Here is a 25,382-nt window from a genome sequence, read left to right as displayed (position 1 = left end):
TGCTATGGAAAGAAATGGCTCCCCTGGTTGTCGGACAGGCGACAGTCAGGTTGTTATCCCATGGATGTCTGGGGCGTCTCTGGATAGGTCTTCAGCCTAGGATCAGATTGACTGGAGTAAAATTCAGTAATGATTCCCGCTCCGAAGTCAACCCCGATGACCAGCGAAGACGTGTCTGGAGATGCTGCAGACAGTGGTGGGATAACAGCCAGACTGTCGCCTGCCGTGCAGCCCGGCATACATGAGTGATGCTCTGGGGTGTCATTTCCTTTCGTAGCAGGATCCATTTGGTTGTCATCCAGAGTGCCCTTACAGCACAGGGGGAAGTCGACAATATTCTATGCCCCGTTTCGTTGATCTTAATGGAAAGCCATCTTGGGCTTACGTTCAAGCAAGGTCATGTCCGCCCGCACACAGCGAGAGTTTCTGCTTCTTTGACTTTGTGCTCGCTAAACCCTACCGTGACCAGACAGGTCGCCAGATCCCTCCCCAGTCTTGAATGTTCGGAACACTATGGCCAGCGCCCTACAACCAGATCGGGATTTTGACGATATAACTCGCCAGCTGGACATAATTTGGTACGATGTACCTCAGGAGGACATGTAACTGCTCTGTCGGTGAACGTCAAACAGAATAAATGCTTGTATAAGGGCCAACACATTACTGACTTCCTCAACTCGTAAAGGTCTTTCTCTTGAATGGATCATCCAATTTTTCGGAATTTGTAATCCTTTAATTGTTTGTACATGTACATCACATCTACCAATTTCCGTCCCAAACGGATAATTTCTTCTGATGCCTCGTGTTTATTTTTTAATTTATTTTATTTTATTTTTGTATCAGAGTTTCCTCCCTATTATCTAATATTGCTGACTAAATAGAGTATTTATAGGGGTTGTTGTTGTTGTGGTCTTCAGTCCTGAGACTGGTTTGTTGCAGTTCTCCATGTTACTCTATCCTGTGCAAGCTGCTTCATCTCCCAGTACCTACTGCAACCTACATCCTTCTGAATCTGCTTAGTGTATTCATCTCTTGGTCTCCCTCTTCGATTTTTACCCTCCACGCTGCCCTCCAATACTAAATTGATCGCTTGATGCCTCAGAACATGTCCTACCAACCGATCCCTTCTTCTAGTCTAGTTGTGCCACAAACTCCTCTTCTCCCCAATGCTATTCAATACCTCCTCATTAGTTATGTGATCTACCCATCTAATCTTCAGCATTCTTCTGTAGCACTACATTTTGAAAGCTTCTATTCTCTTCTTGTCCGAACTATTTATCGTCCATGTTTCACTTCCATACATGGCTACACTCCATTCAAATACTCTCAGAAACAATTTCCTGACACTTAAATCTGTACTCGATGTTAACAAATTTCTCTTCTCCAGAAACACTTTCCATGCCATTGCCAGTCTACATTTTGTATCCTGTCTACTTCGACCATCATCAATTATTTTGCTCCCCAAGTAGCAAAACTCCTTTACTACTTTAAGTGTCTCATTTCCTAATCTAATTCCCTCAGCATCACCCGAGTTAACTCGACTACATTCCATTATCCCCGTTTTGCTTTTGTTGATGTTCATCTTATATCCTCCTTTCAAGACACTGTCCGTTCCGTTCAACTGCTCTTCCAATTCCTTTGCTGTCCTGGCAGCATTACAATGTCATCGACTAACCTTAAAGTTTTTATTCGGGTAACAACTGTGAAATAATTGCAGTTTTAAAACAAAAGAATATTAGTCTGTTGATCCCTTTAAAAAAACTTACCTTCACAGACGCGGGAAACTGAACAGCAGCAATACACCAATATGGCCGCAACGTCTTCTTGACTAATGTAGTGTAATTCTGTATTTCTCGACCGGAGGCCATAAATAGTGACACGAGAAACTCAGTTATCCCCACTATCCGGCCGTAACCCGTTTTTCCCTTCCTTAAAACCTTTGGCCACTTGGTCGGTAGAAAAGATGTGTTTCACACTAACGAAGGTGAACAAGTGCTCGTAGCTCTGAGGCAGGCGCTTCAGAGCCCTCGTTTACTAGGCTTCTTTGCTTCGAATGACTGTTCCTGGCACATCGGTGAATAATGACCATTTCTCCAGGGACGTCCTGTATAAATAGCTACACCAGTCACCTAATCTTAGCTGTAGCTGTGTATACGTTTCGAGAGAGCGTAGCTCATAGATCACAAATTAGCCAGACTACATTCATCCAGTATTTGAGAATGACGGCATTTAGCGACTTCCATCAAACATTACACATAATATGAAACCTTTTCGAAACTTTCAAAAAATGGTTCAAATGGCTCTGAGCACTATGGGACTTATCTTCTGAGGTCATCATTCCCCTAGAACTTAGAACTACTTAAACCTAACTAACCTACGGACATCACACACATCCGTGCCCGAGGCAGGATTCGAACCTGCGACCGTAGCGGTCGCGCGGTTCCAGACTGTAGCGCCTTGAAACCACTCGGCCACCTCGAAACGTTCCTCACTGACACTCTTCACAAAGTGAAAACCTTTTCTAAAGTGAATGATTGGACGCTACGCACTATTTTACGGAAAGATCTTACATGAGCGTTAAAGAGGTTACCATTTGTTTGTTTTATCAGTTTTTCTTTTGACATTTTCATTAGTCTGTGAGTGAATAATCTGAAACTAATAAAACAAACCAATTAGTGATTTGCGTCTTCACCCATAATGATATTACAAGCTTTCGTGTGGACCTTCCTTTACACTCCGCAGACCGCGAGGCATACTTGTATACCGCTGTTACTCCCCCTCTTTCCTGTTCGAGTCGCGAATGGTTCTCGGAAGGGGTGAGTGCCGGGGCTCAACACACAAATTGATCTGTAAAAAAAGCAGAGGTCTGAAGCTGTTTTACATATCACAATTCGATCCTTTGAGGAATAGGGGGTTGTAACGCGGTTACTGGTGCTCTTGTAAAGAGTAAAAATACAAGAGCTTTTAAGTACTATAAGTACCCTTAAATGAAAAGCACGTGGTTGCTACCGTAAATCGGTGTTACCATCGTGTGCCGTCATTTATTAGATGTCACTGAAACAATACTTACATTGATTTATAGGGTCGTTTCGACTTGGTAGCCATTTTGGTAAATTATGCTACGTTGTTTTTGCCGAGATGGAAAATGTATAGTGTCTTTTAGTGAATAGCTTTTTTTTTATTTTGGATGGATAATGTATGACGAGAAATAAGTGAAATTGGATTCCTTTAATGGCAACTCTTCCCCGTCAACGACAACATTTGGATATTGGCTCAACGAATGTGAACTTGGTGGAATGTGTTTTTGATGAGAATCGCCCGGACGCCGGGTAGATGTGGCTACCGAAAAATTCATCATTCTCGCTGATCGTCAAACGAAAATACTCGCAATAGCACAGGCCATAGCTGTGTCGACGGGAAGAAATTAAGGAGCAATTTAAGAGAGTTCCGAAGAACTTTTGCGTCGAATTGTCACTTTCATCTTAGGGCCTTTACCCCGGACACAAAGTAACATTCTAAACAATCGATAGCTTCCAATCAATCTGCTCCAAAGAAGACGAAGCTATCGTCCAGAAAAGCTATAGCGACAATATTTTGGGATGTGAAGAGTTTTACACTCACTGACATTTTAGTGAAAAAAAACTGGTTACTGGGCAATATTATAGCATTGTATTGCACGAGTTCTGCAAGAATTTGGAGAAAGTATTGCCCTATTAGCTGAAGAAGAAAGTGTTCTTTCTTCAAGCTATTGCGCTAGGACATTAATCCGTATTTAGTGCCACGAAACTTGGTGAGTTGCATTACCAGTTTCCAAATATTCACCGAAGCAGTAGATGACAAAGTATTATTGATCGTAAGGCTGTTATGGCATAATTCCCTGCAGGCAACACAAGGAATATTAAGAAAGATGGAGAACTATTTTTCCTCAGCTAGAGCGACAGGAAACCTATTTGGTTCAAATGGCTCTGAGCACTATGGGACTTAACATCTGAGGTCATCAGTCCCCTATAACTTTGAATTACTTAAACCTAACTAACCTAAGGACATCACACACATCCATGCCCGAGGCAGGATTCGAACCTGCGACCGTAGGGGTCGCGCGGTTCCAGACTGTAGCGGCTAGAACCTCTCGGCCACATCGGCCGGCAAACCAATTTGCGTAGTATCTGAGTATTCAATATCAAATATTTCACATTTGCAGTATTTTATCTCGCTGGTTCATTTACCTGTGACCTTGCAATTTTAATCGCTAAATACGTTACACAGACTAAAGTATTCCCGAAATTTTATTACTCTACATTAATTATTTTTTATGTTGCGATTTTTACAATCTATTATTAATGAGATAGTGGATTACGTCGGAATTTACGTGACGCTTTTTCCAGACGATGGTGTTGTCTATAAGGAGGCTGCAACACCAGAAGACTATAGCAAAATGTCGAAAGAATTGCAGAGGACCGATGATTGCTGCAGGGACTGGCAGCTGATGCTGAACTTTGATAAATGTAACATACTGCGCGTAAATAGGCGAAGAGGTCCATTGATGCTCTTTTACACTATTGGTGTAAACTCAATGGAAATAGCAATCGTCGTAAAATACACTGTACGACAGGAAAAAAACGACGCACCACGAAATATTTATCCAAATGGGACGGAAATCGGTAGATGTGATGCCCATGTACAGAAAAATAAATTATTACAGTTTCACTAAGGTCGGTTAATTTATTCCAGAGTACGAGCTTCACAAGCTCAGCAAGTCAATAACGCGTTGCTCCACCTCTGGCCGTTATGCACACAGTTACGCGGCTTGACAATGATTGACAGGATTGTTGGGTGTCCTCCCCATGGACATCGTGCCGAATTCTGTCCAATTGGCGCCTTGGCTCTTCAAAATCCCGAGCTGGTTACAGGGCCCCGTCCACAATGCACCAAGTGTTCCCAATTGATGAGAGATCCGCCGACCTTCCTGGCCATGTTAGCGTTTGCAAGCAGGAAGGGAAACTGTAGGAACTCTCGCCGCATGTGGGTGGGAATTATATTTCCCAAATATAAGTCGAGGATGGCTTTCCACACACACACACACAGAAGAGTCGGGTAACATATTATTTCTTCCCACAAGTGTCTTGCGACATGATCACAACCAGAAAATCGATGAACGATGAATTTTTTTTGCCTTTATTGTGATTTCATGCCTCAGCTGAGGCGGGCCGGCAGTGGCCTACATACGCCGCTCTTCGGCCAAAAGACACAACATACATACACGGGAGGCATAGAAAACAAAAAAAACATGGTAAACACATGATGAACGCTGCACAAGAAATCAGGAGTCGTTCGACGGAAGGCAGTGTAATGAAGGGTGGCATCAGTTGAAAACAGATAAAGACATCCAGGTGGAGACACGAATGTAGTAGAAAACACTGGCAAAGACACTATACACAAACGGCACTAGCGACGATCATCGACGAAGCACTCACACTGACGAAGGTGGGGGGGGGGGGAGGGGGGGATGCCTCCAGGTCAAAGGGAGAAGTGGGAGGAAGGAGGGGGGGTGGAACCAGTGGGAGATAGAAGGGAGAGTGGAGGGGAGAAGAGAGGGGGGGTTGGAAGCCCGGGGAGAGGGGTGGAAGTGGGAGACATGGGAGAGAGCAGAGGGGAAAAAGGAGGTGAGGAGGGAGAGAGGGAGCCCTGGGGAAAAAGGGGGCGGGAGAAGAGAGTCAGAGATGGTAGGAGGGGTAAATGGACAGGACAAGGACATCATCAGGGAGGGGGAGTTGGCGGAAGCCACCTTGAGAAAGGGTATGGAGGGTGAAGAGCAGGTGGGATGCAAGAACACAGGCGTGGCAGCGGGCAGATATGGGCGAGGATGGGAGAGACAAGCGGGTGTGGGGGATCGAACTTGTCGTAGGTGTAAAGGATCCGTATCCATTCGAGGAATAGGAGACAGTACGGGAAGGGAATCAAGTCATATAGGATCCGCATGAGGGAGAACTTGGTGCTCATAGGGAAGTTTAAATATATTCGTTCTTCCCACACACCATTCTGGAAAGGAACAGGGAAGGGGGAAAAATGCTATGGCACCAAAAATAAAAAAATAAAAACTTACGAAGGCCGTTCAATAAGTATCGTAACACATTTTTTCTCGGCATCGTCGGTTGTACAAATGCGGGATTTCTTGTGCGAAATCGTGGAATATTCCTGCTTCAGGTACTGGCAGTTGATGCTGAATTGCGCCTGTAATGGAGGTGCTGTCCGAGCAGAGAGCTGTCACTGAGTTTCCTTTGGCAGACAGCCAGAGCATCGCAGATATTCAAAGGCGCTTGCAGAAAGTCTACGGAGACCTGGCAGTGAACCAGAGCATGGTGAGGCGTTCGGCGAGGTCGCGCAAACCTGTCCGATATTCCACGTGCTGGCCGGTTGCAGATAGCTGTGACTCCTGCAATGTTGGAACGTGCGGACACGCTCGTTAAAGGTGACCCACAGATCACACTCAAACACCTCGCTGATCAACTGGACGCCTCTGTTGGTAGTGCCGACACACCCATCCACCACTTGGGGTTGTCAGAGGTGCGTCCGTTGGGTTCCCCGCCGCCAAACAGAAGAAATTAAACAGCAATGAAGGGCTATCTGTGTGGAATTGCATGCGGGTTACGAGGCTGATGGTGATAATTTTTTGTCTAAGCAGTACACGGATAGGAAGTTGACTGATTCAGCACGACATTCGCTCTGAGGTCGACCAGCAGAGAGCTAAAATTAGGGCATACATACCCTCCCAGCAAGGCGGCATGAGGCCGTCAGAGTGAACGAAATTTATGTTGAACAATAGGGTGTTGTAGCCAAAGGAGTGGGGAATAATACGATGTCCTGGAATCCTAAATAAAACCAACCTACTTTCAGAAAAAAGGCTTGCATTATTCGTTGAACACCCGTCTTATGTGTGTAGTGAGAAGTTTCAGAAATGGTGTCATCATCGCTTGAAACTTAAAACTGGAGGGATGAAATAGACGACACTTTTACCAAGTAAGAAAAAGTGTTCGAAATAAGTAAGAAATAAAAGTCCCGGCGTCGCAGTCGAAGAAAACTTCTTTCAAACAGGCGATCTTCTTGTTCTGTAAATGGAAAGTGGAGGGGAGAAAAAGGACAGGAAATGCAAGGAACTAATGATGTCAACTGCATCGGGAGTTTATGCGGAATCAGCGGCGGCGAGTAAAAATGTGTGCCACTCTGGGACTGGAACTCGGGATCTCTTGTTTATTAAGAAGTGTTTACCGCAAATGCCCTGGCTACCTCGGCACGTTCCCACCCAGCACTACCTGTCAGCGGACCCTGTCCCTGTCCATGTCTCCACGCTCGCTGATTTTAGATTGCCGCTGAAAGGTTGTGAGTTCATTGCCCATCAAGGTCAATCAATTACAAGAATGTGTGGTGTCTGTTAGTTCAGGTATGTACGAAAGAACAGACGCCACACATTCACACAAGAGGGATGTAGCCATTATTATAGAGTATCGGAAACATTCATGAAAGTGTGAACTAGGAACACAAAATTACATCGAAGTGTAATGTGAGCAATGGGGAAAGGAAATATAAGCAGTCTACTGATAAGAGCTTCCCATGCCAAATGATACTTGTTACATCACGATGCAACCATTGGCTAAGACACTTGATATGCCCTATTAATAACAACAGAACAGTCGAAACTGAAAATGTCACCTAATTTTTAACTGCCATAGGAACTTTCGAAATGTGAAGATTTCAGTAATAACGCAGCCTTCGAAAAAGTACACGTAATCGATTTGCGAGGAGAGCTTCGCCAAAACTCTGTTTTAAGATTCTTAACAGTGAAAGGAACTGAATGGTTACGTAAAACAGGAGGCCAACGGGTTTCGCAATAAGCGTGCAACGAAGACTCTATAAAAGACGTACGAGAATAAAAGGTTGTGGGAGAGATGTGTGCATACAGCTAAACTGAACGTCGCAGTTGAGGAAGCACTGGACAGTACATATTGAAGTGGACCTCGTGGATTGGTATACGGAGAAAAATTTGAGGAAGTTTGATGTAGCAAGTGTATGCGTGTTTGTTTGTGTGTGTGTGTGTGTGTGTGTGTGTGTGTGTGTGTGTGTGTGTGTAACTGCATACACAGTGTGGCAGCTGACACAGGCCACCCAAAACATTTCTACAACGAGTAAACATATCAAGGTGTGGTTTCCGCTAAGTTATAGAGGACAATGTCGCGAATTTTCGGAAGTATGCAAGTAATTTTCAGTGTATGTATCTGCCGAAATATGAAACCTTTTCTGGTCGCTCCCGATACGAACGTCTAATCTGTAAACAAATCCAAAGTCGTCGTGAGCTGGGCATGAACAGAAACCGATATGGGGGCGAGAAAGTCAGTGTCGAAAACAGGATCGTTATACGAATAGCAGCAAGGCGTGGCTGGTAGTAGCTGATGCGATGTACTGCACAAAACTGGTTTTTTGGCTGCCTGCCTGGCCTCGTTCACGCAAGAGTGAATCAGCCCCCGTGACGTGCTGAGTACGCCTCTGGTGGCGATCGTCGATGGCAATATCCCGCGCCTTCGAGCGGCGATCGTATCCATCGTTGGCGGGGATACTAAAACACCGGCTTTATCTTTTTAATGGGCTATATACTTTTTCTGTGGCATTACAGAAAGCCTGTAAAGAGAACCAGGTAGTCACAAGTTAATACTGCCCCACAAACAGCCCCGCCTTTAAAAGAAGAGGTCTCACAAACTGCATTCAATGTGACTCAGACACGGTTCGTGTGATTAGCTGTGCGCCTGAAGACCGTCAGTCTGTGCTCTGCAGCTGTACTGATCAGATAACTCCCTCGTGAAGCTATTCAGCCTTTCACAGATCGTCCGACAGTGGAAATAATTGATACGGTTTTCGTTTATGGTGAATGTAGCCAAACTGTTAAAACAGCAGTGCATTCGTATGCTGAAGAGTTGGGCCCTGTGTGAAAACACAAAATGGAATTTTCCCAGACAGGTTAAAATATGTACTTATTAAACCAATTCATACGAAAGGTAACAAGACATTTACAGTCCAATTTCCTTACTGACATCTTTTTTCCGAAATACTCAAAAAAGTAATGTTCTCAAGAGTAGTCGCACACTTAGATGGAAACAATTTACGTAGCATATCACAGTTTGGATTCCAGAAAGGTTGCTCGACTGAGAATGATATTTATACATTCACTCGTCATACAGTGCAGACCTTGGGATTTTTTGTGATCGCTCTAAGACCTTCGATTGTGTAGATCATATTATCTCTTAGAAAAACTCCAGTTTTATGAAATTGAAGGCTTTAACACAGCTGGTTTGAATCATACTTGACAAGCGAAATCCAAAAGGTTGTGTTGAATAATTTACACTGTGTTGGAAAAGTAAAAAGTTTTAGTGACTGCAATACAATGACAACGGGAGTCCCACAGGGTTTATTTTTGGGCCCACTCCCACTCCTATTCTTTATACATGTGAATGACCTTCCACTTAACATTCAGCAAGCGGAATTGGTTCGTTCTGCAGTGTTACAATAAATCCTACGAGAGAGAAAGCAACAAAAGAGTTCGTAAAGGATATTTTCCAAAGAATTATGAAGTGGTTCTCTGAAAACAGGCTCTCTCTAAATTTTGAAAAAAAAGAACTCACTACATTCAGTTTTGTACAACAAAGAGAGTCATACCAACCATTAATGTAGCGCTTGAGCAGGATTCAGTAAGTAGGGTAGAATGCTTCAAATTTTTGGGTGTACATATTGATGAAAACTTGAACTGGAAGAAGCATACTACTTAGCTTCACAAACAATTAAGTTCAGTTACTTTTGCTCTCCGTATAGTTGCTAATCTAGGAAATTTCCTGATATATTTTGCATATTTACACTCAATAATATCGTATGGAATAATTTTATGGTATAATTCATCACAAAAGCGGGCAGTAAGAAGAGTATGAGGTGTTCACCCACGGACGTCATGTAGGTACCTCTTCGTGGAGTTAGGCATTTTAATTGCGCAGTCACAATTCATATTTTCGTTATTAAACTTCGTCATAATTTGAGAAGAACAGCAATGTCGATACTTAGGACAATAGATGGGAAGACGACCTTTATTACCCATTGTTAAAGCTGTCAGTGGCTCAGAAAAGAGTTCGATATGCAGCAATAAAAATTTTTTTCATCATCCCAATAACATAAAATGTTTGACAGGTAGCGAAGCAAGTTTTAAATACAATTTAAAATAATTTCTCCTGGACAACGTCTTCAATTCCATTTACGAATTTCTACTTAAAAACTGCTAGCAAGTAGTAAAAGAAAGAAAAAGGAAAAAATCTTATCTTTATGTATAGTTGCATGAGCAGGAAAAAGTGATAAAGTGTTGATTAATGTTAACAGTAATCATGTTCACATATCCTGAAAACAGTCTCGTTCCACATCACTCCGATAAAAGAATCTTTCAAATGATCTATGGAGTATACAACAAACTAACTAAATAGTTTATACACCCACCAGACTTAAAACTTCCTTTTTTTGTGGACAGAATTAAAAACAGCCGTCTACAAGGAAACACCTTTCCAAAGACATGAAATGTTGTGCAACACGGTTCTATGCTGCGACTGCTCCATATGAAATTCAGCCGTGCACCACTGTCTGTCCAGCATCGGGTTCTACCGTGTATCAGTGCTCAAGGTCAAGATTCTGAACACTTGCTGTTGCAGCCATGATAATAAACACATCAACCGTAGCTGAGTTACGTGTTTACTGACATTTAGTACGCTACAGAATGAGTTTGTGGGAATTCTAAAGGCGGAATAGTGATTTACTGTGGTATGATGTTGGTAAATCAGGTTCCAGACATCTTAGGACTTGGCCTCTTCGAAGGCTTTCTCCAATGCCACAGAAAAATTATACAGTTCTTTTTAAGGAAAAAAGGGAACGGGATCTTCTAATTCGGAAACTATAATTATTAAAAATTGATCAACTCCGTATGTCAGTGATCAGCGTATCCGCCTCCTATGCGGAGGAATCTGTTTCGATTTCCGGTACCGCCAACGATTTTTTCTTTTCCGTTGATGGGAGGTCTGGCAAGGAGTGCACTCCGCCTCGTGATGCCAACTGAGTAATTACCTGTGTGATAGATAGCGGCCCTAAAGTCAAGAGAGGCCACAACGATGGGAGAGCGGTGAACTCACACTAACGTCCCCCATGCTGCCTCCAATGACGTAGCTGATAGAGGATGACATGGCGGTCGGTCGATCCCGACTCTCCCTTCAGGAACAGAACGTCTTATAATTATCAAAAATAATTTGCATCTGCCAGAAAAATTGCCACACTACCTGCTTCAGCTTAGTGATCACTGTTTCTCGGTAAATGTACTCTTTCTGGACATATTTTGCATGTCCTGTCGTAACTGTGTAACTCTTTACTGTGCAGTGAACAACTGGCAAGCGAACAATGTGACAAGTTTTCCTTTTGCTCTTACTGTTACCTGTTAGGTCAGGCCGGCCGGTGTGGCCATGCGGTTCTAGGCGTTACAGTCTGGAACCGCGTGACCGCTACGGTCGCAAGTTCGAATCCTGCCTCGGGCATGGATGTGTGTGATGTCCTTAGGTTAGTTAGGTTTAATTAGTTCTAAGTTCTAGGCGACTGATGACCACAGAACTTAAGTCGCATAGTGCTCAGAGCCATTTGAACCATTTGATACTTTATCTGATCACTTTCCTGCTGATCGCAACATTTCGCACCCAGAATTACGCGGGTACGGTCGGTTAACATTTGTGAACAATGACACCTGCCAGCCTACTCATTGGCCTGATACAATTCAAATTGCTGCGTAAAACTCCAAAGATGGATTACAATAAATTAACCTTTTGATTAAAACTATAGAAACTTCTGTGAGCTTGACTGTACTGTGCTGATGGTAATGAGTCACATAACTTGCAAATTTCTAAATTAATTTCGCACCTCTGAGAATCCTATACTGTAATCCTCTCACTGCGAGACAGGAGGGAACACCACAAAGGGACGAGCATTTTATGTTTCATTGTTTTGTTGGGAGGGAGGAGTAAGAATGAAAAACTTTCGTAATGTAGGAAATTAGGTGTAAAGAATGTTGTAAGCCAGTAAATGCTCTCTTTTCGAGATACTGGACAAAAGATGTCACGGTCCTTTTCTCTTTTTTTTATTGTGCGCCTTGAGTTACCCTATGTCAAGACGTATACAGGGTTTCTAAATGTAACGTACCTTTTAATGAGTAGATTTTGACGGTATTTTAAATTTTTCATTTCAGTCGATCTCTATCTTCTATGTGTATACATTCTATATGTAAAAGACTTGTTTGTGTTTACATACTGAGAGACGTTTCTCCATGACCACACACTGTCACCTACTTGTGACTGTGATGTAGAGAGCCCTCGGTCTCAAGCTGTTAGTAAGGGAGTTTGCTCGCCATGTGTGGCAGTGGGTGAGTGTGGCGAGTAAAAGTCCGCGGAATATAGAGCAATAAATACTCTAATGAAAAATTATACACTCTGTGAGTTACGAACTTTGTCATACATGTTGACTGTTTCATTCGTTCGACATAATACGATGCTTGCGCAGTTTCGCCATTTAGTCTTTAATAACGACGTGTAACATCAAATAGATTAATTTTTAATCTCTCAGCTTGTTTTCGTCAATCACATTTTAGCGACGATCAACGGAGACACAACGAACAAAATCCAGAGAGACTCAAAGATAAAAATACTCGTAACTAAAAAAGGAATAATGGAACGGTACGCTACAGAGATTTCGGATAACCGTTTCGCTTGCTCTTCGTGAGTGGAATCCTTTTCTTAATTTAGTAAAACAGAAGTGATTTCAGGCGATCCGCAAGGTAGTGTTATAGGCCCTTTGCTGTTCTTTATCTATATAAACGATTTGGGAGACAATCTGAGTAGCCGTCTTCGGCTGTTTGGAGATGACGCTGTCGTTTATCGACTAATAAAGTCATCAGAAGATCAAAACAAACTACAAAACGATTTAGAAAAAATATCTGAATGGTGCGAAAAGGGGCAGTTGACCCTAAATAAGGAAAAGTGTCAGGTCACGCACATGAGTTCTAAAAGGAACTCGTTAAACTTCGGTTGCACGATAAATCAGTCTGATCTAAAAGCCGTTAATTTAACTAAATACCTAGGTATTACAATTACGAACGACTTAAATCGGAAGGAACACATAGAAAGTGTTGTGGGGAATGCTAACCAAAGGCTGCGTTTTATTGGCAGGACACTTAGAAAATGTAACAGAGCTACTAAGGAGACTGCCTACACTACGTTTGTCCGTCCTCTTTTAGAATACTGCTGCGCGGCGTGGGATCCTTACCAGGTAGGACTGACGGAGTACATCGAAAAAGTTCAAAGAAAGGCAGCACGTAATGTATTATCCCGAAATATGGGAGAGAGTGTCACAGAAATGATACAGGATTTGGGCTGGGAATCATTAAAAGAAACGTTTTTTTCGTTGCGACGGAATCTTCTCACGAAATTCCAATCACCAACTTTCTCCTCCGAATGCGGAAATATTTTGTTGACACCGACCTACATAGGGTGGAACGATCACCACGATATAATAGGGAAGTCAGAGCTCGTACGGAAAGATATAGGTGTTCATTCTTTCCGCGCGCTATACGAGATTGGAATAATAGAGAATAGTGAAGGTGGTTCGATGAACCCTCTGCCAGGCATTTAAATGTGATTTGCAGAGTATCCATGTAGATGTAGATGTAGTGCGTTTTCGTCAGTAACTACAATTACAGTCTACAAGCAACTATTGTGGAAACAAGGTATTACACTTATGTTCATGCAATGAAAAGTAAATGCCCAACGAAATGAACTAGCTTCCATTCTTTTCCAGCTTCATTTAAATAGTATTATGTTAAGACAATATTACTAAACTAACATTGGCCCCGTGGTGCTACCCGCAGTTAAATACGCCTGCTTAACGTAATGTTAATGCTAGTATGGATGTAACAGGGTGACGACTGTACAAGCGAGTATATTCACTAATACGGTAAAGTTCAAAAGTCGTAGAGAATACAGTTTTGTGTAAGAGAACTACACGTTGTATTGAGGTATCTGATAACCACAATCACCAACTTCCACCCACCACAGTACGGATGAAATACGTTGAGGACTATCATCATTACGTTAATCGTGAATGAAACAATCACATTTTCATATACAGTGTAAAGTTCGCAAGTCATATGTTATTCAGCTTTTCCGAGGAGTACTTATTGCTGCATATTTCGCAGATTTTTGCCCAGCACACTCACCAACTGCTACGCACCGCGACCAAACTACCTTACTGGCAGGATAACTGAATTCACAATTTCCCTAATGAAATACACGTCTGTATGCATCTCATATCTAGAATTGTATTTTTGCCTCCTTCCATGCAATATGTTGTGACACTGGTTTCTCATCCAGAAACTATACGAAATACTGAAAATAAAATTTGTTGCCCTTGGAAACTGTTGGACAGGCAGCCTGCAACCTGCACTGTGCACAGTGCACCGTCTTAGCCATTTAGTAATGTAAATCGGAACTGAGTTATAACGCATCAGCTTTCCGGCAAAGAGGGAAGAAATCGGAACCGTTGTCGGTTTGTGGGGCGGCGCTGCTGTAGCGTAGCGTCGGAGCGGCTGCTGTAAAACAGAGGCCGACCGTTACACAACGGAAGCTGCGACCTCGGCTGTGCCCCGGGTCGCGTGTCCAGCTGCCGCCGTCTGTCTGTGCTGTGGCCGATTCTTAAACAGCTGACTGGGGAACAGCAGCCCTCGTCAGCCTAAAAGATTACACGGCGCAGGGGTCCGCAGCAACAGGAGTCACAGCAGACACATACCAGAATATACATGCTGGGATAAGGACCGCAGCCATGGAGACCTATCTCCTGTAGGTATAGGTAAATATGTGAGTCAAAATAAACAACATTCGAATGCGATTCTGCGTGACAGAGCCGGTGTGAAATCTTCACTTTTATAAGAGTACACCCCAGTAACGCTTCGCAACTGTTAACTGGAATTGGATATACGTCCTACGCCCTAATATCCTTCTCCCCCTCTCTCTGTCCACCTCCTTCTCCCCCTCTCTTGGTCCATCTCCTCCTCTTACCCCCTCCCTATATCTGTACACCATCTGCTACCTCCTCTCCCTTTGCATCTCCTCCTCAGCACTCTCTCCATCGTCTCCTCACTCCTCTCTCTGCCCATCTTCTCCGTCCATTTCCTCCACCCTCTCTGTGCATCTCCTCTTCCCCACCTTATCCATCTTCCCTCCTCATCTTGAGCCTTTTTATTGTTTTTGCAAACGAAATCTTGATTGAGAATTGAAATGGCCTGAAATGAATAGGTAAATAGATTTGGATCACTGGTATACGGGGTTTGAGAGATCTCTACTACTGCTGCGTCTTGAGGATAGTAGCTTTAGCATTTCGCACGGTTTTGATGTGCACAGGTAAGATTAGAAACTTAACCATAAACACAACTTTCCCGTTTTTTTGTTAAAATCGACCGCAAGGAAGAAAGCAAAACAGCACATTGTTGTGTATGCAATTTTAGTGTAAACATATACATAAGGAGAAAGAATATATATATATATATATATATATATATATAGGAGAAACGATTTGTCTAATGGTTTAAATGTCCAGCTATGGCAGTTAAAACCGACTGCAAGAAAGAAAACAAAAATGCAAATTTTCTCAGGACAGCATTTTCTTTCTCGTAGTCACTTTCAACAGAAAACGTGTACGTTTCCAGAATGAAATTTTCTCTCTGCAGCGGAGTGTGCGCTGATAGGAAACTTCCTGGCAGATTAATACAGTATGCGGGACCGAGACTCGAGCTCGGGACCATTGCCCTTTGCAGGCAAGACCTCTACCATCTGAGCTACCCAAGCACGACTCACACTCCGCTGCAGAGTGAAAATCTCATTCTGGAGACATCCCCTAGGCTGTGGCTAAGCCATGTCTCCGCAATATCCTTTCTTTCAGGAGCGCTAGTTCTGCAAGGTTCACAGGAGAGCTTCTGTAAAGTTTGGAAGGTAGGAGGCGAGATACTGGCAGAAGTAAAGCTGTGAGGACGGAGCGTGAGTCGTGCTTGGGTAGCTCAGTTGGTAGAGCACTTGCCCGCGAAAGGCAAAGGTCCCGAATTCGAGTCTCGGTCCGGCTCACAGTTTTAATCTGCCAGGAAGTTTCAACATGTACGTTGTTTAAAAAAGTAGTCTATGTTCGTGCAAAAATTTGAATAAATCGGTCAATAACTTTTCGAGATATTTGCTAACAACTTTTACCCTTTATTCCGAATGTCTGTTTGAACATCGTGCAAAAATTTGATGTAAATCGGTTAATAACTTTTCGATATATTTGCTAACAACTTTTACCCTTTATTCCGAATGTTTGTTTGAGCCTCGTGCAAAAATATGAAGTAAATCGGTCAAGAGTTTCTAGAGACTTTTGGAAACAACGTTTTATCTTGATACAGGGTGGTCACAAACAGTCTGAAAAGCATGTAATGGTGTTGCAGGGTAGGCTGTGCTGAGAAAAAAATCTTAAGAAAAATATTCGACGCTTAACTTCATTCCCGACTTAATTAGTAAAGACATTAGCCAGTCAGGCGTTCCGCACCCAAATTCAAGCGGCCCATCAGATACAATTAGTGTCAGTAGTTATCATTGCACATACAGTGAAGCGCCAAAGAAACTGGTAAACGTATTCAAATACAGAGATATGTAAACGGGCGCAATACGGCGCTGCGATCGGTAACGCCTATATAGGACAACAAGTGTCTGGCACAGCTGTTAGATCAGTTACTGCTGCTACAATGGCAGGTTATCAAGATTTAAGTGAGTCTGAATGTGGTGTTATAGTCGGCGCACGGTCGATGGGACACAACTTCTCCGAAGTAGCGATGATGTGCGGATTTTTACGTACGACCATTTCAACAGTTTACCGTGAATATCACGAATCCGGTAAAACATCAAATCTCCGACATCGCAGCGGCCGGAAACAGATCCTGCAAGAACGGGACCAACGACGACTGAAGAGAATCGTTCAACGTGACAGAAGTGCAACCCTCCCGCAAATCGCTGCAGATTTCAATGCTGGGGCATCAACAAGTGTCAGCGTGCAAACCATCTAACGAAACATCATAGATATGGGCTTTCGGAGCCAACGGCGCACTTGCGTATACCCTTGATGACTGCACGACACAAAACTTTACACCTAGCATTGGCCCGTCAACACCGACATTGGACTGTTGATGACTGGAAACATGTTACTTGTTCGAACGAGTCTCATTTCAAATTGTATCTAGCGGATGGACGTGTACGGGTATGGAGACAACCTCATGGATCCTGCAAGGCAGCAGGGGACTGTTTAAAGTGGTGGAGGCTCTGTAATGGTGTGGGGCGTGTGCAGTTGGAGTGATATAGGACCCATGATACGTCTAGATACGATTCTAACAGGTGACACGTACATAAGCATCCTATCTGAACTGCATCCATTCATGTCTATTTGCAATCCGTCGGACTTGGGAAATTTCATCAGGGCAATGCTACAACCCATGCGTCCAGAATTGCTACAGAGTGGCTCCAGGAACACTCTTCTAAGTTTGAACACTTCCGCTGGCCAACAAACTCCCCAGGTATGAACATTATTATTATTGAGCATATCTGTGATGCCTTGCAACATGCTGTTCAGAAGAGATCTCCCCCCCCCCCCCCCCCCCTCGTACTCTTACGAATTTATGGACAGTCCTGAAGGATTCATGGTGTCAGTTCCCTCCAGCACTACTTCAGACATTATTCGAAGCCATCGCAAGTCGTGTTGTGGACTTCTACGTGTTCGCGGGGACCCTCCATAATACCATGCAGGTGAACCAGTTTCTTTGCCTCTTCAGTGTATGATAGCGCGCTACTCACACTTTGGCTCGGGTTCGTTCCTTATTACTGTCCCAAGGCCATTTTTATCGCTCTCTTGTTCAGTTTTACGAAACCAAACGAAGAATGCTCTTAGCGACACCGTTTCTGGTGGCCGCTGAAGTTTGAGCGCGCAACGGCATGATCGGCTAGCTTCAGTGCTACTTAACTTGGAAACAAGCCAACGTGTCGAACCTGCCTACGCTGCAACATCCTTACCAGCTCTTCAGACTGTTTCTGACTACCCAGTATATTAGGATACATGCCCAGGGGGATTCAGTTGCCCTTAGCACTGGGTTTTATGCAATATGCAGTGCCTTCAAATACCAAGTGCAAGTTTCATATTCTCCCGCTTTCTACGCGCGAACTATTAGTCCTACAAAAAAGATGAACAGAATATTTTTGTAGGAAATTTAATCTACCTAAATTTTGTACTGATATACATTTTCGTTGGAGGCTATAGTTTTAGAGTTACTCAAGAAGGTCGTTTTGGAACATTTTTCTTCAATAATTCGGAAACTACGGTCTCTAATGAAAACATATCCCAGAACAAAAAGTAACTACATTAAATTTCCTACAATAAGAACCTCTTCATTTTTCTGTAGGACTAACAGTTAGCTCATAGTGAGTGAGAGAACATGAAAATCTTGTGTGTAACATATCAAGGCGTTTTGGGTTGCGTGAAACCCAGAGATAAAGGCGGCTGAATCACACTTTATATTGTATATTTATTTACAATGTATGTAAAACATGTATCTTATTTCTGTCCGAATGTTTATTAGAGTAACAATTAAAAGTTAAAGTAAATCGGTTAAGTACCTTTCGAGATTTTTGGCAACAACAATAAACATTACCTTAGCTTTCTATACACATTATTGGTATAGACGAAGATGGTGCTACTCTTACCCATTTTCTGCGATTGTGCTGAATTGCTAATTATTGGCAAATCCATGCACGTTGCACGTACCATGCTAATTCAGACGGTTCATCTAGTGCGACCGTCAACATTTATTTTAATGCTCGACTATATCATCCTGATATGAGATTATAACGAGCAGTCCTGCTGAGCGGCCAAGTGAATTACAAGTACAGGTATGGATTTATGTTAATGTTCGTATAAATATACTACAGAAGTTATGAATGAGAACGAGTATCGCAGCATCCTGATCTGCCGGGGGAAGTAATAATTCCTGGTAGCAAGGTGTGCGACCAACGACGGCAGGAGTACAATCCCGACCGTCAAAGCACTTCAGAAAGCCGTCGCTGCATAGTGAAAAATATGTGAAATATTAAATTGTATATTCAGTTCTCGGTTGCTTTCTATTCTTAACAGATGTGTTCATTTACGAGCCAGGTTTGTATTTAACTAACTGAATTAAAGCCTTACAGTTAGTCAGGGAGATACGGCGCAGGTATTTGTATTAATTTATGGAAAATATATTTCACAATCATCACTGCAGATATCATTTGGTTCTTCTTGTAGCCAGAATTTATGGAAGTGATAGTATTGCGGTGTGATTGCTGCAGCATATTATTTCAGTTAGTCAGTATTTTTAAAGGTGACAAATAATTATTTTATGAAAATGCTATATTCTGAGATAACTGAAATCTTACAGATCGCGCATTGTGATACAGGTTAATCATGAATTTACAGTCAGATTAGGGTTCTAATCAATTACAACATCTTAAATGAACATAGTGTTTTCGCTGGAGATTTACTGTGATCTGTGAGTACATTATGGCCATCAACTTACTATCGATATAAACCCGTCCAGGCGGTAGCGGCGTCACCTGGCTAGGAATGACTGCTAGTCAGACACACACACACGGTGCATGTATTATCAGTGAGCGTGCTGTCAGCGTGTACAACGGCGAAGGCGCGCGATCTATCTGAGTTTGACCGAGGGCAGATTGTGATGGCCCATTTCGGTAACTGCACGACTTGTCGGGTGTTCGAAGACTTCTGTGGTGAGTGTCTTCCACATGTGGCGAAACCAAGGTGAAGCCACGCCCAGTTTTGTGGCCACCCTCCATTACAGACATCGAACGTCGTAGGCTGGGCAGAGTGGTAAAACAGGACAGGCAGCGAACTGTGGCTGAGCTAGCATCAGGCTTTAACGCTGAGCAAAGTACAAGTGTGTCTGAACACACAGTGCACCGAACACTCCTAACGGTGGACATCCGCAACCGATGTGCCAGCATTAACACCACGACATCGTCAACTAAGGGCGAAATGGACACGTGACCATCGACATTGGACGTTGGCGCAATGGCAGAACGTTGCTGATGAATCCTGATACCTTCTTCATCATACCGACGGGAGGGCGCGAATCCGTCGTCTTCCAGGGCCACAGCTCCTTGACACCTGTACTGCAGGACGGAGACAGGCTGGCAGGGGTCCGTTATGCTCTGGGGAACATACACGTGGGCACCTATGGTTCCAGAGCAGCTCGTGCAAGGCACCATGAGGGCGAAGGAATAATGTACACTGGTTGCAGCCCACGACACCTCTTCATGACAATCATGTTTCCCGACAGCAGTGAAATTTGTCAACAAGACAATACGCCATGTCACAAGGCCAGGAGTGTGATGGAGTGGTTCGAGGAACACATTGGCGAGTTCCAAGTGATGTGCTGACCCCCCCAACTCGCCAGATCTGAACCCGATCGAACACATCTGGGATGTGATTTAATTAGCTCATCACTCCTCTCCTCGGAATTTATGGCAGTTACGTGACTTGTGTGTGCAGATGTGGTGCCAACTCCGTCCAGCGACCTACCAAAGCCTCATTGCTTCCATGCTACGACGCATTGCCGCTGTTATCCGCGCCAAAAGTGGGCATACCGGTTGTTAGGTGGCTGGTCTTAATGTTCTGGCTGATAAGTGTACAGTAGACCCGTTTTCGCTGGCGTCCGCACCTGGTTCCTACTTATTGGTTCTTGTCGCTGCAAAGGTGGGGAGGGTATTCATTTGGGCCATTAGTCTAAGGTTCTTTTAAATACACCTTCCGATAAGCACACACTCTGGCATTTCTTGTATGGCGTCTTCATATCCGTAGCTACTTTAATGGCAGCAGTCTATTTCTACGTGAAGTGCTGTCAGAAGTAGAAAGTTCTCCAGTATTCAGAGAATGATTGTAGACCCAATACCATGAGGGTCCTGAACATGTTAAGGAATATCTTGTAAGGAGTGTGTCAGAACTCTCCATTACATTGATTAAATATTACATTGAGTATCGAAAAAAATACAGCCAACTCTTGGTTATTCTTTGCATTGTGTAAGATTCTGCGATTCCCTATGGAAATAAATAAGCACACAGATATCGAGAGTAACAATCTGAGGGCGAAACATGGGAGCGCGATTCTAAGCATTGTTGTGAATGAGGTCTGTCTGCGAGAGTAAAATTTCAGTGCTGTTGGTCGAGAGCTCAGAGACAGAAGACATGTCACGCTGCCCTCACGTCGGTGATAGCAGACCTTACCACACTCAAGGCCTGATTTTATTTATATGGCCAGGAGAGATTTGGATGGCTTAACTACGATTGAAGATTGAACTTACGGGAAAATTCGCAAGCATAGCGTAAAGCGCAATTGCAGGGTTAGGCTCGTGATTGTTAGTCCGAGTCTGCAATAATTCCATGTTTTGCTTTTCAGTTAAAGAAGCCTCCTTATCCACCATGTAAGAATAATTATTCTCCACATCTGATTCATAAATATGTTATGGTCATTAAATTTTAATGTAACTTTGAAAGTGAAATAATTTGATAATCTGGCACTGTGCCGTTACTGATACTTGTAAGGTCATTGACAGGCATTTCGCCAAACTTGTCAAAGTATTATTGGCCATGGTGATTTCTGAAGTTTTTAAATACACTTCATTTATGAAATCCCTTCTTACAAGTTATTTAGTAGTTAACAGAACCCAGGCAAAGTCCTTTTTATTAAGTTCATTCTCAGTAATCTGCTGCTGCCGAATGCTGCTGCGATTTGTTGTAAACCACTTGGAAAAAGGTAGTCATCTAAAGAGGTGAGTACAAAAGTTAGGGCCAAAACAGAGCCACTGACACACCGTAAAATGTCATGTACTCTAATCCAGTAAATTCCGCTGACCAAGCCAGAGTCTGTATCATTTGTAAATTCTTATTCAAATACGCAGTCAGACAGCTTAGGTTTTCATTATTACAGATTCATTTGTTCCTGTAGTTTTTCGTATTCAAATAAGCAGTCAAATAGCTTATCCAAATGTTACTTTTAAGTTTTTCATGTAACGATCTGTTAAGGCCTTAAATGACATTGAAACTGACACTCATACAACACGCACTCAGTGTTATTCAGGTTAGATACCGATTACTGATCGCTGAGGTTGCTTATCGATCCATTTTCACAGACAAACATAGGCTTTATTTGTTGTAGATACGTTACAATCTTCTTGTTCACCACTGTCGAGCTGATAGGAATGGATGTTATACCATGGCACCATGGTCTATCGACCGGACCTCTACGACTTTCTTTTTCTTTGATGCGTAATAGTCCGCAGCTCGTGGTCGTGCGGTAGCGTTCTCGCTTCCCACGCCCGGGTTCCCGGGTTCGATTCCCGGCGGGGTTGGGGATTTTCTCTGCCTCGTGATGACTGGGTGTTGTGTGATGTCCTTAGGTTAGTTAGGTTTAAGTAGTTCTAAGTTCTAGGGGACTAATGACCATAGATGTTAAGTCCCATAGTGCTCAGAGCCATTTGAACCATTTGAGGCGGAATAGGGATGAGTAACACCAATGTGAACTGTGCGGTGTTTTGGAGTAAGGCACCGGAACACACAGTGTAAGATCTGGTTCTGCATGCTATTAAAGCTGCAGCGATTATTCATAAACGACTGGCCGTAATACGCGTGTTAGACAGTCATTAGCACAGCAGTAGGATGTAAATGTTACTGCTAATTCGCATGTGCCGCAACCATTTACAACATCTTTTAAACACCAAATCATAAAGTTAAGGCAAACTAAACATCATCTCAGAACGTAACTTAGCACTCCATAACTCCACAACTTCAGCATTCCAGAATTACTTACGTAAAAAAAAATCTCTTATGATAATCCTTGAACAAAGTAGATAAGTTACGTGTATTGTCATTTTGAGTATCTAGCGATACAGGGTACATTCTGCGGTGCTCGAGGGATAAATTGATGGCAGTCGGAGGTAAAGCACGTCAGGTACATTATGTGATGCAGGCAGACGAATGCTTAACTCAAAGCTCGCCTGTGCGTCCACCTGATTCAGCGATACATATTAAAACACTAAATAAAATTTTAAAAAATCTTAAGACGTCAGTGGCCATTTGTAACATTTACTCGCAGAATTTGGTACACATTATAATTCTTTTACTATTCAATTATTCTTCTGACGCGTTTCGGCAACCGCCATTATCAGATCCGCACAGAAGGAGCGAACCAAAGTAAAAATGTACTGTAAGGCAAAAAGAAACGACACATCACGAAGGAATTATGTAAACTGGTCACAAACTGATACTCACATAGGTATCGACGGAAAATGCAAAACTATAAACTTTGGCCCCGATATATGAAAGTGTGACACAGCAGCGCAATTTCACCGCGCAGCCGGCGAGGTTAGTAAACAGGGGACATGTCGATAAAAATGGTTCAAATGGCTCTGAGCACTATGGGACCCAACATCTTAGGTCATAAGTCCCCTAGAACTTAGAACTACTTAAACCTAACTAACCTAAGGACGTCACACACACCCATGCCCGAGGCAGGATTCGAACCTGCGACCGTAGCAGTCCCGCGGTTCCGGACTGCAGCGCCAGAACCGCTAGACCACCGCGGCCGGCGGACATGTCGACAGCACGGCATAAAGTCTTTGTGAATTTCATTCCTTGTACTCAGACAGTAACCACGCATCGCAGACAGGCACGTGAACAACACACGCAGATGTCAGCAATCGAGAGAGGACGTGTAGTTGGGCTCAAAGAAGCCATTTGGAGTAATCGTCGAATCGCTCGACAGCTGAGTAGGTGCGATGTACTATTCGATGACGGCGACAGGAAGGGGTGAACCATGACCGAACACAGCGTCAAGAAAGAAGCTTTTGACCTAGGGAGACGACAGAACGTGAGGACCACGCAGTCGTCAGAGAGACACTCACAGCCTCGGATTTATCATTATATTCGATCTTCACTGACCACAACCACCATTAATACCATTGACCTCCGTACACCAACAAGCCCGTTTGCACAGGTCTCGAGCACATTCGGCGTGGAATCTCATTGACTGAAGTAGACCTGTCTCCAATGATGAGTCCCTCTTCGAAATGAGCCACGGTGACCAGCGGAGACGTGTCTGGAGACATCCTGGATAGGGTGAAATACCAATCTGACTGTCGCCCGACATACGGCAAGACAACCAGGAGTGGCGTTCTGGAATGCCATTTCTTTTCGTAGCAGGACACCTTTGGTTGTCATCTGCGGAGCCCTTACAACACAATAGTACAACCCGTTTTCTTGCCCTTCATGGCAAGCTATCCTGGCCTTACAGTTCATCAAGCTAATACCCGCCCGTACACAGCGAGAGTTTCTACCTTGGCCAGAAAGGTCGTCAGATCTCTCCCCAATCGAGAAAGTTTGGAGCAATGTGAGCAGGGCCCTCCAACCAGCTCAGGATTTTGACGATCTAACGTCTCAGTTGCACAGAATTCGGCTCGATATCCCTGAGGAGGACATCCAAAACTCCATCAGTCAATGACAAGCCAGTAACTGCTTGCATACGGGTCACAGATGACCAACGCGTTATTGACTTGTTCAATTTGTGAAGTTTTTTCTCTTGAATAAATCTTCCTATTTTTCTGCACCTGTAATGATTTTTTTGTCTGTACATGCACACCACATCTGCCAGTATCCGCCCCACTTCGATAACTCCAACGTGGTGCGTCATTTTTTTTCTTTTCTTAGAGCGTATTACAATACCCAAGTGCGGCCAGCACATGTCACTGTAAGAATCGAAATACGTAAGCTTACTGGGAAAAACGTATGTTACCCCCTTAAAAGTAAAGACTGGTCCACTTGGAGCACTGTAGATGGTGTAGAACAGGTATCAGGCGCTCATGTGGCCCCCCTACCGTCAGCCATGGCAGTAAAGTGGTATGCATGTTGTATGGAATCTGTACAGGAAGGTAGGTCGACGTGGAGACGTGACGGAATAGCAGAACGCAGCTATCGTGTTTTGACGTGACCGTAACCACATCGTGAATGAAGTTCCCCAGTTTGTTTGTGTATCAGTGCTGACTATCTAAAGCGTCTACAAGGAATGTAGACGTAACTCAACACATTGTAAGAAGTCGAAAGAAGACTCTGATCGGGAGCAGAGACCAGAGTGATGCCTTGTCAACGACAATAGCTGATGTCAGTGG

This window comes from Schistocerca piceifrons, chromosome 7 (genome assembly GCF_021461385.2).
Source record: "Schistocerca piceifrons isolate TAMUIC-IGC-003096 chromosome 7, iqSchPice1.1, whole genome shotgun sequence".
NCBI classification, from domain to species: Eukaryota; Metazoa; Arthropoda; class Insecta; order Orthoptera; family Acrididae; genus Schistocerca; species Schistocerca piceifrons.
The sequence above is the reverse complement of the archived record's forward strand: the minus strand, read 5'-3'. Positions refer to the sequence as shown.